General features: G+C 42.7%; 1 protein-coding gene across 1 annotated transcript in view; it reads left to right on the top strand.

Annotated features, from left to right (window-relative positions):
* zbtb11 (zinc finger and BTB domain containing 11) overlaps window positions 1–14,183 on the top strand; it is a 253,182-nt gene that overhangs the window by 73,394 nt on the left and 165,605 nt on the right. The window lies entirely within an intron of this gene.

Genomic DNA, 14,183 nt, shown 5'->3' with positions numbered 1-14,183 from the left:
GCGGGAATATACCTTTCCTCCTTCCTCTGTGCAAACACTTCCTAGACAGAAATAACACACAAAACATATACAAATGATGTTCCAAATAGTCCAAACGTTTAACTTATAGTTGTTTTCTGCTGTGTGAGAGTTTTTCTCTGTTTTCTATATTCACCTTTACTCTACACGCAGATGTTTGCGAAGTCACACCCAAAAAACGGAGACTCGCCATTCGCAGCGCAGAACAGCTGTCCGACCGTTCCTGGTGGTTTTACATTTAATTCAGAGATACAATTTCTACAAAATAAAGCACACAAAAGTCATGAAAATGATTTGAGATTGTTGATTGTGCATCAACCAAACGTTAAAAAGTATCGGTATTGGTATTGGTGATACTGGCCTTGGATTTACTTGGTATCAGATCAATACCAAATTATTTACTATCGCATCCCACTTGTTTCAGCCCGCAAACTGCAGCAAATTTGTATGTTAGTCTAAATCAGGTTTTGATTCAGCAGCAGGGCTACGGCATCAGATTTATACCAGGTTCAGTTACGTATCTCGATATCCTAATGTGCCTTGATGTATGACATCATTCGGCTCTCTTCAGTTTGCGCCACAAAATTGGTTAGAATTTGGGGCCACCCCCGCAAAAAAGAGCGACTCGTGGATTCCTGCTGCAACACTATAGGCTACCGGTACTTTTTGTTTTTTAATGCAAGCAAGTGAACTTAGAAAGCCTTTGCCCCCATGATGCATCGCTGCAGCCCAACAGGCGAGGATAAGAATCATCCAGAATGTCGTATCTAGGCTAAGCAATCAAGACGGCGTAAAATGCGGAAATGTTCCTCTATCTCCTCACGTTTACGTCTATGACATACGCCGTACGTGTTTATCGCTGATGGGCTCCGTCATGAATTAATAACACACTTAATAATACAAGAGCTTCCTTTTAATGGCTTACAAGCGTGTTTGCCATTGTTTTGTGCTTCATGCTAGCGTGTAGCTTCCTATCGTGCATTAATGCTTGCGTGTAGTTTACTATCATTCATTACTCTTGTTTTCATTTGTTTGTTACAAATCTCACCTGAATGCCCCGCAGCGCCTCTATAGAAAATTATGAAAATAGATATTAAAGAAACTTCACATATTTGGAACTCTCATAGAAGTGTAAAAAAAAAAAGACCAAAATTATCATGTGTAAAATGCGATCAAACATTTTTTTAAAAAGTATATAAATAATAATAATAATAAAGGGATGATAATATATATATATACAGTATATATATCTACGTATATATAATTTTTTCGAGACTTAAGTGGTCATGCAAGTGCCATTATTTTAATTTAATGACATTTAATGTAATTTTAGTTTATTTACATGAATATCATTCATAATGTTCACAGAAGCATAAAAATAAGTTACGCCCTCCCGATAATATTAACTATGAAGGGAGTGTAAAACTAAGTTGCCGTCACAGTCATGTAAGTGTAAAAATAAGTTAACTTCATTCATTCATTCATCTTCCGTACCGCTTGATCCTCACTAGGGTTGCGGGGGTGCTGGAGCCCATCCCAGCCGTCACCGGGCAGTAGGCGGGGGACACCCTGAATCGGTTGCCAGCCAATCGCAGGGCACACAGAAACGAACAACCACTCGCACTCACACTCACACCTAGGGACAATTTAGAGTGTTCAATCAGCCTGCCACGCATGTTTTTGGAATGTGGGAGGAAACCGGAGCACCCGGAGAAAACCCACGCAGGCCCAGGGAGAACATGCAAACTCCACACAGGGAGGCCGGAGCTGGAATCGAACCCGGTACCTCTGTACTGTGAAGCCGACGTGCTAACCACTGGACTACCGGGCCGCCCTTAACTTCATTCTTTCTAAACTTTTTTCATGGGCACACGGTGTTAAAAAAAATAAAATAAAATCAGGTGTCCCCTGGAAGCTGAAAAAAAAAAAGCCAAAAGTAACCCATTCAAGTTCATCCAAAGATGGACTGTGAACTGAGGTCACTTCACGGCATGCTGACTTTTGTCTCCGCTGTGGTAGCAAACATGTCTGAGCCGCCGATCCGCATGGTTGTTGATGGACGGAAGTAATTCAATTTGGTTCCCGCCATGTTTGTTTACCCGCATGGCAGCGCGGTGGCGCGTTCGCAACACGGCATGGGGATGGAGGGGAGGGTTCAGCAGATGTTTCGTGTAGACCCTTTTGACCCTCCGCGGAGAAGTTCCATGCTCTCCATCTACTGCGTGTGTGCGCAGCGGCTCATTGGGGCGTAGACAGATACGGGAGCTTTTTTAGTCGTGGAAATAATGCAAGGATGGGAGTGGCGGTGGGGGCGCATGGGGGCGGCGGTGAGGCTTCATTAGCTCCGCGGAAGCTTGTTGAGCTGGAAAAAAAACCCAAAACATTCAACAACCTTCCCAAAAAAAGCTGCTCCGCAGAGGCCTCACGCTATGCAGAACGTCATCTTTCACTTTTTTTTTTTTTAATGGGTGAGCTCATTTGAATTGAAAGAAGGTAAACAGTTCGGTGTTCCCAGGATATTTTTAAAGATAATCTAACATGGTTACGGTAAATATGATTGATGTTCCAGAAGATTCTGAAACATGCTTGCTTTGCATTGTGGAATACGCCCATATTCTGTTGCTAACCAAAACAGCAGCACCTACCATTAAGTGCCGAAGATGAAGTCATGCATCCAGTCTTAAAATTATTCCCTGCCTAGTGTTAAAGATAATTTGACGGTCACTCTCCAATCCTGTGTATGTCCATGCTTATGTTCCATTGCTGACCAAAACTAAAGCACCTACAGAGTCACCGAAACAGTCTCTCAGATGAATGAAATGACGTTTTGATCTGGGACGTAAAACGCAAATTCAGAAGCCTGTGACGTCCGTTTTGAAGTGGAAATTACCACGCAACGGCTGACCTGGTAATTAAAAGAAGTTCATTGCATGGTTTTTAGGTCCTTTCTACACATCACAGCTTTGTCACATCACAGACAATGACAATAAAACAAAAATCTGAGCGCAAACGTCTTTATTTAAATGTTGATGCCATCCCCCGGGTGGAAAAGCTGCCTTTTAAAAAGTAAGCACTTGCATAATAATAAATAGCGTTGCGGGGGCTGCGACATGCAGTTCGAGACCAGCCTTTGCCCCCCAACCACTTTTTTTTCCCATGAAAACTTTGTTTTCCCTGTGGCGCTTGAAAAAAAAAAGAAAAGTCTTCTCTGCTTCATTGAACATGGAGGAGATGATGAAACCACTAAGTGGCAGTGTTATTCCAGTCATGGTGAACGCAGGCTGCACCACAGAGCGGGGCTCACTTTTAGGTAAGAGTAAATACATGTGATGTTACAACATGCTTCTTGTGTAATGCGGGCCGCCGTGTCAAATGAGGGCATATTGACCAAATGGTTACATACAGTGGTACTACCACTTACGAAATGAATTGGTTCTGGAAGAAATTTCTTAACTGGAACATTTTGAAAGTAGATAAATCCGTTCCAAAAAAAATAAAAATAAAAATCAGACATGTTTCCTAAAGCATACAAATGCATTGTTCTCTGTCAGAAGTGGGTTTTTGCCGTTTTGTAAATAAAAAAATAAAATAAAAATAAAAATCAGACATGAATGTTTCCTATAGCATACAAATGCATTGTTCTCTGTCAGAAGTGGGTTTTGCCGTTTTGTAAAGAACTGATTCAAGGACGTTTGCTTTTGTCCGCTGCTTTCAGGCTATTGAATAGACGGCCCTCAAAACCTGGACCTATTTTTAATATGCTCCTATTTATATAATTTTTGTCTTCTACTTTCTCCCTTTCATAATTTTGCTGCTGTAGATTTCTCCATTGTGAGACAAATAAAGGTTTGCTTAACTTATCTTTTAACAATCCTTCGACAATGTCCAAGGCAAACATCAGCATAGCGAGCAATCGCCCGACTGGTAAACACTTTTTCTGGGTGATTCGCATTGAAGTTAAACTATCGGAACGCCTCACTGCCGGAAGGGCGAATGACGAGGACGCTGCATAGACACACACTGATCTATCTAGCTAGCTACACACATACGATTGAGGTCCCTCTTAGCCAATGGGATGCCAGGAATATGCGGGGTAATAGCCAATGGCAGAGCAGCTATGAGTATGTTGCGTTCAGGAAACTCGGAGGTGCGAGTAGCACACCATACTTGAAATTTCTTTCCTAACAAGAGGCAATGTTTTCCCGTTGAGGCGTTTCGTAACTTGGACATTTTGTATGAAGAGACGTTCGTAAGTAGAGGTAACACTATATATGTTAAGCTATCACGAGGACCGTTAGTTTGAAACATGACTGCTGGTAATTTGTATATGACTCTGCTTTGACTCAAATTCGACATGGTGAAGGGTGGTTTTTTTGGGGGGGGATTATTTCATCATCATATGAAATGATAATTACAACATAATCTATTTGACAAAGCCTCAAAAAATACCCTTAATTTGAGGTATGTCTACGTGGGTCATTGGAAACTAATTTATGACCCTGTTAACAGTCATATTTCAGCTCCGACCTTGTACTGGTCGAATTTGATCTGAGCTGTTGAACGGCTGAACATGGGTCAAGAATGGGAAGGAATTCCACCTCCAAAGCTTCCAACAATGAAGTGTCCTCAGTTCTCAAATTGGTTAAACATGATTTGAAAATCAATATATTGTTTTTTTAATTTATGTTTCACCTCACTGGAATTCGGTTTGAAGGGCATAGGTCATATTAACAGGATACTGACAGATCTGGAAATCCCTCTCATCCCGACTTTTTATTTGTCAATGTCTTGCTGATTGTTTTATGACCCCGTTACGTGTTGCATTTGACGTGCCCTCCAAAAAAGTTTTTGCGTCAATACGTCTGTGAAATAATAACATGCGGTAGTGACATACTGTACATGTATTTGAAAAGCCTGCATTATTATCATTCTTTAATTTGAGGCCTGACTCCATGTGGTACATATCAAATGGTTTCATGATCCTCAGGACTAGTTCAATTTGTTTTGGTTACTAAGTCGTAATAGGACGATGAATTGATAACATGGATACAGATCTGAAAAGTTCTCATCAAGACCTTTTGGTTGGAGGGGGGGGGGAGGTGGAGGGGTAATGGTTGCGAAATAAAATTGTGCACTTAGCACCTTTAATTCATCGTCTCTGCTGAGGCTTTTAGGACTCACAAATCAAAGGCAGCAATTTCCTGGCTATTTTTTCTTGCCAGTCACTCTGCGCTCAAGGTTGCAGTGCAACAACATTACACTTTATGGCAAATAGTGTGTGTGTGTGTGTACGGTGCTTCCAGCTGCGTATCCACGGCGACACAGGAGGCCATAAAGCAACTGAGAGCCTCTTTCACAAAGACAGATTGCGCAAAAATGTCACATCAGCGACGTAACAGAAGCCCCGTTACGTCTCTGATGAAGAACAACATCAACAAGAGGAGCCACTGCGGGTGCCCGCGCCGCCATATCATGACATAATCACCAATATGACTAAGTACAGAGTCATAAATCGCAGGTGGCAGCCCACGTTTGTAACAATCTACATGGAGCCATACCTCATATCAGAGGTCTTTATGAAGGCTTTGCAGATGTTTAAAAATATGCCCTCATATGATGACAATAAAACAAAACAAAACTCTTGTTCTAGCTCCAATTTGACACTCAACGGTGTCCCAAATAAAACGTTACTACTCAGAGTCATCAATAGATTTGTAACAACCCACACGGGGTGAGACCTAAAATTAAAGGTACTGATGAGGCCTTTTCAGATCTGTCATTTTTAGGATCACAATAAACCCTCTAATGATGACACACACCCCATCACCACTCAAAAACAAAAATTGCATAATTTAACCAGTAACAGTCATAAATCAATTCACAAAAGGTCTTGATGTGAGCTTCCGAGATGTATTACAGTGAAACCCCTCTACAACGAAACCTGCATGAGCGAAAATACCCCCTAGTGTGAAAAAAAATTTCATGCATAAAAGCCATTCCCACTTTTCTGCTCCCCCTACGATGAAAAGTCCCACTGTTCCATTATACGAAATCTTTTTCTCTGAGATAAAATTTGCTACAGTCCAAAGTCCCCTGTTGTGAAAAATATCTTGCTGCAAACATGATTTCGTTGTAGAGGAGTTTGACTGTATTCCATTGACTGTGTAGAGCTACATATTAACAAAAAATGAACTAACTGCTTATTCAACCTGTAGGTTGCTGCTTTTTTACACCAAAATACGTCTCCCTCCCTCACTCACTCACTCACTCACTCACTCACTCACTCACTCACTCACTCACTCACTCACTCACTCACTCACTCACTAACTGCCGGTGACAAATACGAATAGAATATTCCTGGAAATCCTCCCTGGCACCTGACGGAAAAAGCCTTGGCGGCAATTCACCTTAAAAAGAGTGTCAGGGTTGAGCCGAGTTTACGGAAAGAAAAATAGAAAAAAAAAGCTGTAATTTAGGACGGCGGGGCCAGGGGTGAAGCGAGCGTTCAGGTAGTCATCCAAACAAACAAACAAACAAACAAACAACATCGTGGATGGGGGGGGGGGGGGAGTGTGCCAGTTCACAGATTTGTCATGCAATGCCTGCAGGGAGACAGTGCATTTTCTGCTCGGCCTCCAAATCACTTTCTGCTCTGCCGAGCCAGCGCACACAGCCTCGTGTGTGTGATGTATCCAGCCTGATTGCTCCCCCGTCATCGTTAACAGGGTGAAAAAAAATAAAAATCTAAATTCCACTTGTGTGAGGTTTTTTTTTTTTTTGATTTGGGGAAAATTTCTAGTTATTGTGCGGATTTCTATTATACAAGGTAATGGTTGTCATGAATGATTGGCAACAGAAGTCGTGATAGCATTAATTTTATATACACCGGTGCCATTGCAATATTGAATCCGTTCTGTGCGCGCACTTGTAGCTCAAATTTGTTTCAGGTTCAGCCGCAACCGAAAAACAGACATTTTTAAAAAATAAGAAAATGACAAATGGCGAAAATCCATTATCCACATGCCCATTATAAATATAGTGTTGGGGGAGGGGGGGAGAGCAACTTTTTTTTTTAACTCAAAAAAATATTTTTTTTCAATGCGAGCCATTTTCCAAAAAGAGATCCGATTGAGTGCCAGCCAAATTGGTGCATTTGGCCTCATCTTTCAAGGCTCACAGAATATTTTCTTTTCTGTGTAAACACAGAAACTACTAAATGAAAGATTGGACAACAACAACAAAAAAGTTTGCTTGTGCAAATGACTTTGATGAAAATATTCATTCATTCATTCATCTTCCGTACCGCTTGATCCTCACGAGGGTCGCGGGGGGTGCTGGAGCCCATCCCAGCCGTCTCCGGGCAGTAGGCGGGGGACACCCTGAATCGGTTGCCAGCCAATCGCAGGGCACACATAGACGAACAACCATCCACGCTCACACTCACACCTAGGGACAATTTAGAGTGTTCAATCAGCCTGCCACGCATGTTTTTGGAATGTGGGAGGAAACCGGAGCACCCGGAGAAAACCCACGCAGGCCCGGGGAGAACATGCAAACTCCACACAGGGAGGCCAGAGCTGGAATCGAACCCGGTACCTCTGCACTGTGAAGCCGACGTGCTAACCACTGGACTACCGAGCCACCATTTATTTTTACTCTGTGGATTATTTCTAGACTTCTTGCAGACATCCCTTGCGGCATACCGTGTCGAACACTTAATACAATCGCGCATCTCAGTAGTTCCTCGTGATAACTACCACCATGCACAATAGAAATGAGTCGAACGGCTACAAATAATCCAGCAGAGTAATAAAAAATAAAAATAAAAAAGTTCACGGCATCCACAGTCAAGTGTACATAAAGCAAGCGTTCCCCTCGCCGTTTATTAATAATTGATATAACAACTCAGGCATGCTCAGTCATGCATGCATGTCATGTATACGTCATAATTACCGCTTCTTTTTGCTTGACTCGACACATTTTTGCTTTGTGCGGGCGCGTGAGAATGATAATGCCTCTGATACACCCACAGTGTCACTTCCCAGCATTCCCCTTTCAGCTCGTCTCTTTTATGGGAGGGTGAGGGGTGGGGGGGCAATGAAAGTTAATTTGCGGTAGCGAGGCGAGGAAATGAGCGAAGACTTGCTTGAAAATGTCCAAAAGAAAAAAAAAACATTCTTGCCTTGCCGAAGTGAAGCGAGCATTTGGATTTAAAAAAAAACAAACCCAAAAAGTTCATTTCCACCTTGGTGTTGATTCACTCATGTTAGCGTAGCTTGTTTGGAGGGGGCTACTGAGAATAGCTCGGCTGACCCACTTTTTCAATTGGGCTGAGTGTTATTGTGCAAAAAGAGAGATCACAGCAGACTGTGCAAGTAGACCTTGTTGACTCTGTGGATTATTTCCAGACGTTCTGTTTATTTCTATTGTGCAAAGTGGCGCACATTATGACTCACCGGCGAGGACCCATCACTAAAATAATGCTGCGACACCTCTCCATTGCCATTGGCGTGGTGGGGAGTTTTGTTGTTGTTTTTTTAACTCTAATGCTTAAGAGTATTCTGTCATTTGGTAATTATTTTTTTTTTTCCCTTTGATTTGAGAGTAATGATCTGAGGTAGAAGCCCTGTATGATAGCAGTGAAGGGCGCAACAGAAGGAGCAACACAATGTCTGTTGAATTGAAGCAAAAAAAAAAAAAAAGTAAAAATAGCAGCGTTTGTCTTAAGATTCTGTTTCATGATGTCATTACGATGTGATTTTCTGATCAGCTTTATCCTCACACGGGTCAACGAGGCATGCCGGAGCCTATTCCAGCGGTCTCGGGGGACACCCTGAACCGGTTGCCAGCCAATCGCAGGGCACACAGAGACGAACAACCATCCATGCTCACGCTCATACCGACGGACCCCCACAAAACCCACGCAGGCACGGGGAGAACATGCAAACTCCACACAGGGAGGCCGGACCCGGGATCGAACACACGACCTTTGCACTGTGAGGTCATCGCGCTAACCACTAGAGCACCGGGCCGCTAAGTCCAATGATAAACATAATTTTTTCTTTTAAAAAAAACGACATTTGTGCTGGGGTTTTTTTTTGGGGGGGGGGGCTGGACATTTCCACTCATTCCAATAAAATCGATTCAACCAAAATCCCATTGTTCCATTACCTTGTGCGATAGAAATAAACCTAATCACAAATATGATTTAAAAAATAATCATAACAGAGAACAAAAGGAGTTGAAGAGCTGAAAATAAATGAAAAAAAAAAAAACCCGGACAACCTCACTGCTACCGCTACCCATCTCGACGCCTTCTCATCAATGAACGACAAGTTCTGCAATTTGAGGCTGGGGAAGAGAAAGGAAGCATCGCTCCTATGGCAACAGAACATTGCTTAAATGAAGACAAACAGGCGGCCTCTGAACCTCCACCTACACACACGCACGCACACACGCACACACACACACGTTAACTTTGTAGCTGATTGCCAAAGGCTGCGCTTAAGTAGGTCGCGCCTGGGAATCATTGTATTAAGCACCGTAAATAGATATAAACAGCAGAACAATAACGACGCGTCGGCATCTTTTTGGAGGGCTGTGCCCCGCCCCCCCCTTACCCCCCAACACACACACACACAAAAATCATGGGAAGTGTCATTTCTTTTTTTTTTTTTTTTTACTCGTCTTTTTAGTGTGAAAAGCATTTTAAAAAAAGCCAATTATGAGCAGACAGACGGGCCGTGATAACATTGTTGGCAAAATGAACTCTTATGAATGAGGCAGATAAGAGCAGGACACTCCACTTAACGCACGCCAATGACCTTTTGTGAGGAGTGGCTGATTAGAGAGGCTGAAAGGAAGTGAGCGGTGAAAGACAGGAAGTCAATTTGCAGGCTAGTCGCGCACGTGCCGACGGTTTCGCGCACAGGAAGTTGAATCGTCTTCTTCATATTTCCTCTGATTGACACTTGGCCTCATCCGAGGGGGGGTCATCAACAAAGTAACAGTAGCCAGGAAACCCCCCCCCCCTTTGAACTCAAGACACACAAAAACTATCCATCCATCCATTTTCCGAACCGCTTAATCCTCACTAGGGTCGCGGGGGGTGCTGGAGCCTATCCCAGCTGTCTTCGGGCAGTAGGCGGGGGACACCCTGAATCGGTTGCCAGCCAATCACAGGGCACACATAAACGAACAACCATCCACGCTCACACTCACACCTAGGGACAATTTAGAGTGTTCAATCAGCCTGCCATGCATAATTTTTTTGGAATGTGGGAGGAAACCGGAGCACCCGGAGAAAACCCACGCAGGCCCGGGGAGAACATGCAAACTCCGCACAGGGAGGCCGGAGCTGGAATCGAACCCGGTACCTCTGCACTGTGAAGCCGACGCGCTAACCACTGGACTACCGGGCCGCCACACAAAAACTAATAAAAACCAATTGAAACAAACCGAACGAAGAAAAAACAACATTAAAACCTAACTACAAGTCTACGCTGTCTGCTGCAGCTTCCCCGAGTGAGCTTTTATTTCAACGTCAGAGCAGATGGCTGGCAAGACGCGCCGAGGTAAAAAAAAAAAAAAAAAACGTGCGTGCGGCTTGAGAGCTCTCTGAATGCCATCCACCCATCATTCTATTCATCCATCCACTCGTCATCCTTTTCATCCATCTACTCATCATCCATTATCTCTATCTGGCTTGGCCGCCTGATTGTGTGTGGGGGGGGGGGGGGCTGATGCTCATACACAAACTCAAACACATCACCAAAAACAAACAATGCACACGATCCTGTTTTGACGTGATTGACACCCGTGACATCATTACTCCTTTATGTCCGGTCTTCCATTTTGTCTCACATTGTTTCTGTCGGTGTCAAGTTCCCGCTCATCACACTTCCTGTCTGCTTCATGTTGCTCCTAAGCACTTCCCGGAAGTAGCTGTTTCTACAATTTTTTTTTGGTCAATTCTTGTGATCTTGCGAAAGTCGCAGGCCGAGGAAGCGCTGGCCCAGCCGAAAGTATATTTAAACCAAGAACGCAGAGTATCTGGATGTCTGCTAGCTTAAACCAAGAATGCATCGGCTAGCCTCGGAAAACAAAACAAGATGCATTCCGTGCTACCACCACGTAAATACATCAGAGTCGTGGGGGGGTTAACGAGTACACGGCCGTTCCAATTTACAAAGAGGCTTGCGTTCTTCATATTGCGATGCAGCCGTCTGTTTTGTGCTCCTATTAAGTACTTCTTGCTCACGTCACGTTATTTCCAAGCACTTCCTGCCTGCTTCCATCAACGTTTTCTGGGAACAAGGACGGACAATTTCTGGCCTCGTCGTTCTCCCGTGTCAAGTCAAAGGCTTCCACCTAAGAGAGCTGACAACTACACGCAACAACACGTGACTGTGCTCTGCCTTTTTTTCTTTCCGTGCCAGCTCGCAGTCGTCCTTTACGCTTTTAATTCTTAACGATTTCTTCAAATGCAAGCGGGTATCACTCACATTTTTCCCGCCCTAGGTGCAACATTCCGAGATGTAAATCCGAGACTAACCCACAATTTAAGCTCCCGCCGGCGCTACGCGCGTGCATCGATATGTGTGTGTGTGTGTGTGTGTGTGTGTGTGCGTGTGTGTGTGTGTTGTGCGATTGTAAGCGTGCGATGCAAAAAGCCCAACCACAGCACAACATCTGCAAAACGACTTCCAGCGTGTAGGTCGTGAATCATTGACGAGCGGCACAGAGCAAAAAACACGCGAGGAGGCTAATGCTAAAAACACGGAGGGGTAATTAAACTTTAAGAGGGGATGAGTTGAGGAGAGCTGGGGGGGGGGGGGGCGTTTAATCAAGGATAACAAGTTTAACGCAGAGCTTGATACCAAGTGGTCAATGTCCTGTTCTTCACAACTCAGTCATTTAGAAGCGAAATGCATCTTGGGATATTTTCCCAGTCTTCACAAGTAACTAACCGATGCATCCTAGCTTTAAGCTAGCAGACAAGAACAACCTCTTAAGAACAAACATCAAAGCCAATTGAAGAATCAGCCACTGCTTCTAAGAACTTTCTGGCTGTTTAGCTCTTATTTTATTTTTCTATTTCTTAATTTCATTGGGAAAGTGCACATTAATCAACACAAGAATGAACAGTGTAAATGGGCCGGACTTAGCATAAATGCTAGTTTTCAACCAGTTTCTTCAAATAAACATAGCTCCAAAGTAGGTCGTGTGTTTCTTGTTGCTGTTAAGCATTTCCTGTGCGCGTTAGATTGCTCAAAATCTCAATTTGCAGGTTTTACTTTCCTCCTAAGCACTTCCTGTCAGCTTCACGTTGCACCTGTTCACTTCCTGTTTGCTTTGGATTAGCTTTCGTGATGTTGCCAGGCACTTCCTGTCTTCTTTTCATTCCTCCTGAGCGTTTCCTATTTCTTCTTTCCTACACACCTCACCTTTTTTCCCCCCCATAAATTCCTGAATACGTTACACCGACTCCACACTACACTAAAATGCCTTCCTGAAGTTTTTACATGGTTCCATAACACTTTGTGTCAATTTTCATTGTTTACACAACACATGAAATCCGCTTCGTATGTCTCGAAAATGCTCGCTGCTTTTCGCCTGACTCATGTTTCTCCCTCGTACACCTTACGAGGCGAGTGTGGGAGCACTTCCCGTCATCTGGAGCGGCTTTTCATCACTCGGCCAGGGATGCCATATATACATACAGTCATTTGAGGAGGTGGGGGGGGGGGGGGGTTGCTCAAGACATTAGATGCAAATTGAAAAATGGATGACATGCTAAATATTTTTAACTTTAAAAAAAAAATTTAAAAAATCAATTTCTCCGCTTGTGCAGCATGCCGATGATAAAACATTTGTTCCCGACGTGACAGTAGCTGATGTTGCGTTAATCCAGTGCACAGACTAAAGTCAATGATAGTACACACAACCTGTGCCATTCAGCTGTTAACATACGCGCGTGCACATACACACTCGCGAACCTCGCACTGCTAATCCAGCAAATCCCCCCCAACGCAAACACACACACACACGCGCACACACACACGCGCACACACACACACTTCCTCTCCTCCCAAATCCCCTTAATCACAGCCGCTTGATCCCCGACAAAAAACAGTCCGCATAAATCAACCGGGGATAAAATGAGACCTCAGCCAGGGTGAGACGACATGAGGAGCAGGGGGAACAGTTTATTTAATTTAATTTATTTATTTTGGAAGGAATACATTAAGTGACATTTAGGTATTTATCACCTCAGAAAGTGAATGGACAAATTGTAGAATTAAGTCAAACAGCAGTGGCACAACTTCATCTCGTGGTTCCAAAACACTGAGAATGCATTGGGGGGGAAAAAAGCGGGATTGACAAATTTTTTGGTGTGTTCCGCTGCTTTGATTAATTTAATTAAACACATACATTGATCGTTTTTTAATAGTTAAAAAAATATATACATCATTTTTAAAAATGTAAATATGACATTATTTAGTATATTTTTCAAGCTAAATTATACATTTTTTCACACGATATGGTGTAATATACTAAATTAAATCAAAATAATTGGTTCATAAATTGATTTGATTTAAATATTTTTTGATAAATCATTTTATGCTGCTGAAATCAACTGCAAATAAAAGTGTTTAATTGATTGATTGATTTGGTCCCTTACAGTTGAAATAACAAAATTTATATAATTTTACTGCTATCTCAAAGTTATTTGAGAGAATTGAATCAAAATAGAGATGACTAATTATGACATTGAAGTTATTGTGTTATTTTGACTGATATGCGCAACGCTTCTTCCCCCGTGTGGATAAGAGCTAAAAAAAGTTGTGCGAGTTTGGGTGTTTTTCGGCTTGGATGAGTTAGCAAAAGAGCGTTGGGGGACATTTGCTGTGAATAATTCATCGCTCTGGTCTTTGTTGTGTGTCCAAAGGATTAAAAAAAAATTAAAATAATTGTAGCTGCACTCACAAATAATTGTCCGTCAAGAGAGTTAAAAAAATAAACCTTTTTTGTTAATATCAAGAAATAAAACATCTATTTCAATAGCTTTGCACTCATGAAATTTACCAGGACACGTTAAGGACAAGAACATTTAATTAAATGTCATGTGGAGAAAATTGTTATTCATGCTGAGAGTTGTATTA

This window comes from Hippocampus zosterae, chromosome 8 (assembly GCF_025434085.1).
Source record: "Hippocampus zosterae strain Florida chromosome 8, ASM2543408v3, whole genome shotgun sequence".
NCBI classification, from domain to species: Eukaryota; Metazoa; Chordata; class Actinopteri; order Syngnathiformes; family Syngnathidae; genus Hippocampus; species Hippocampus zosterae.
This window is presented reverse-complemented; position numbering and strand designations above follow the sequence as displayed.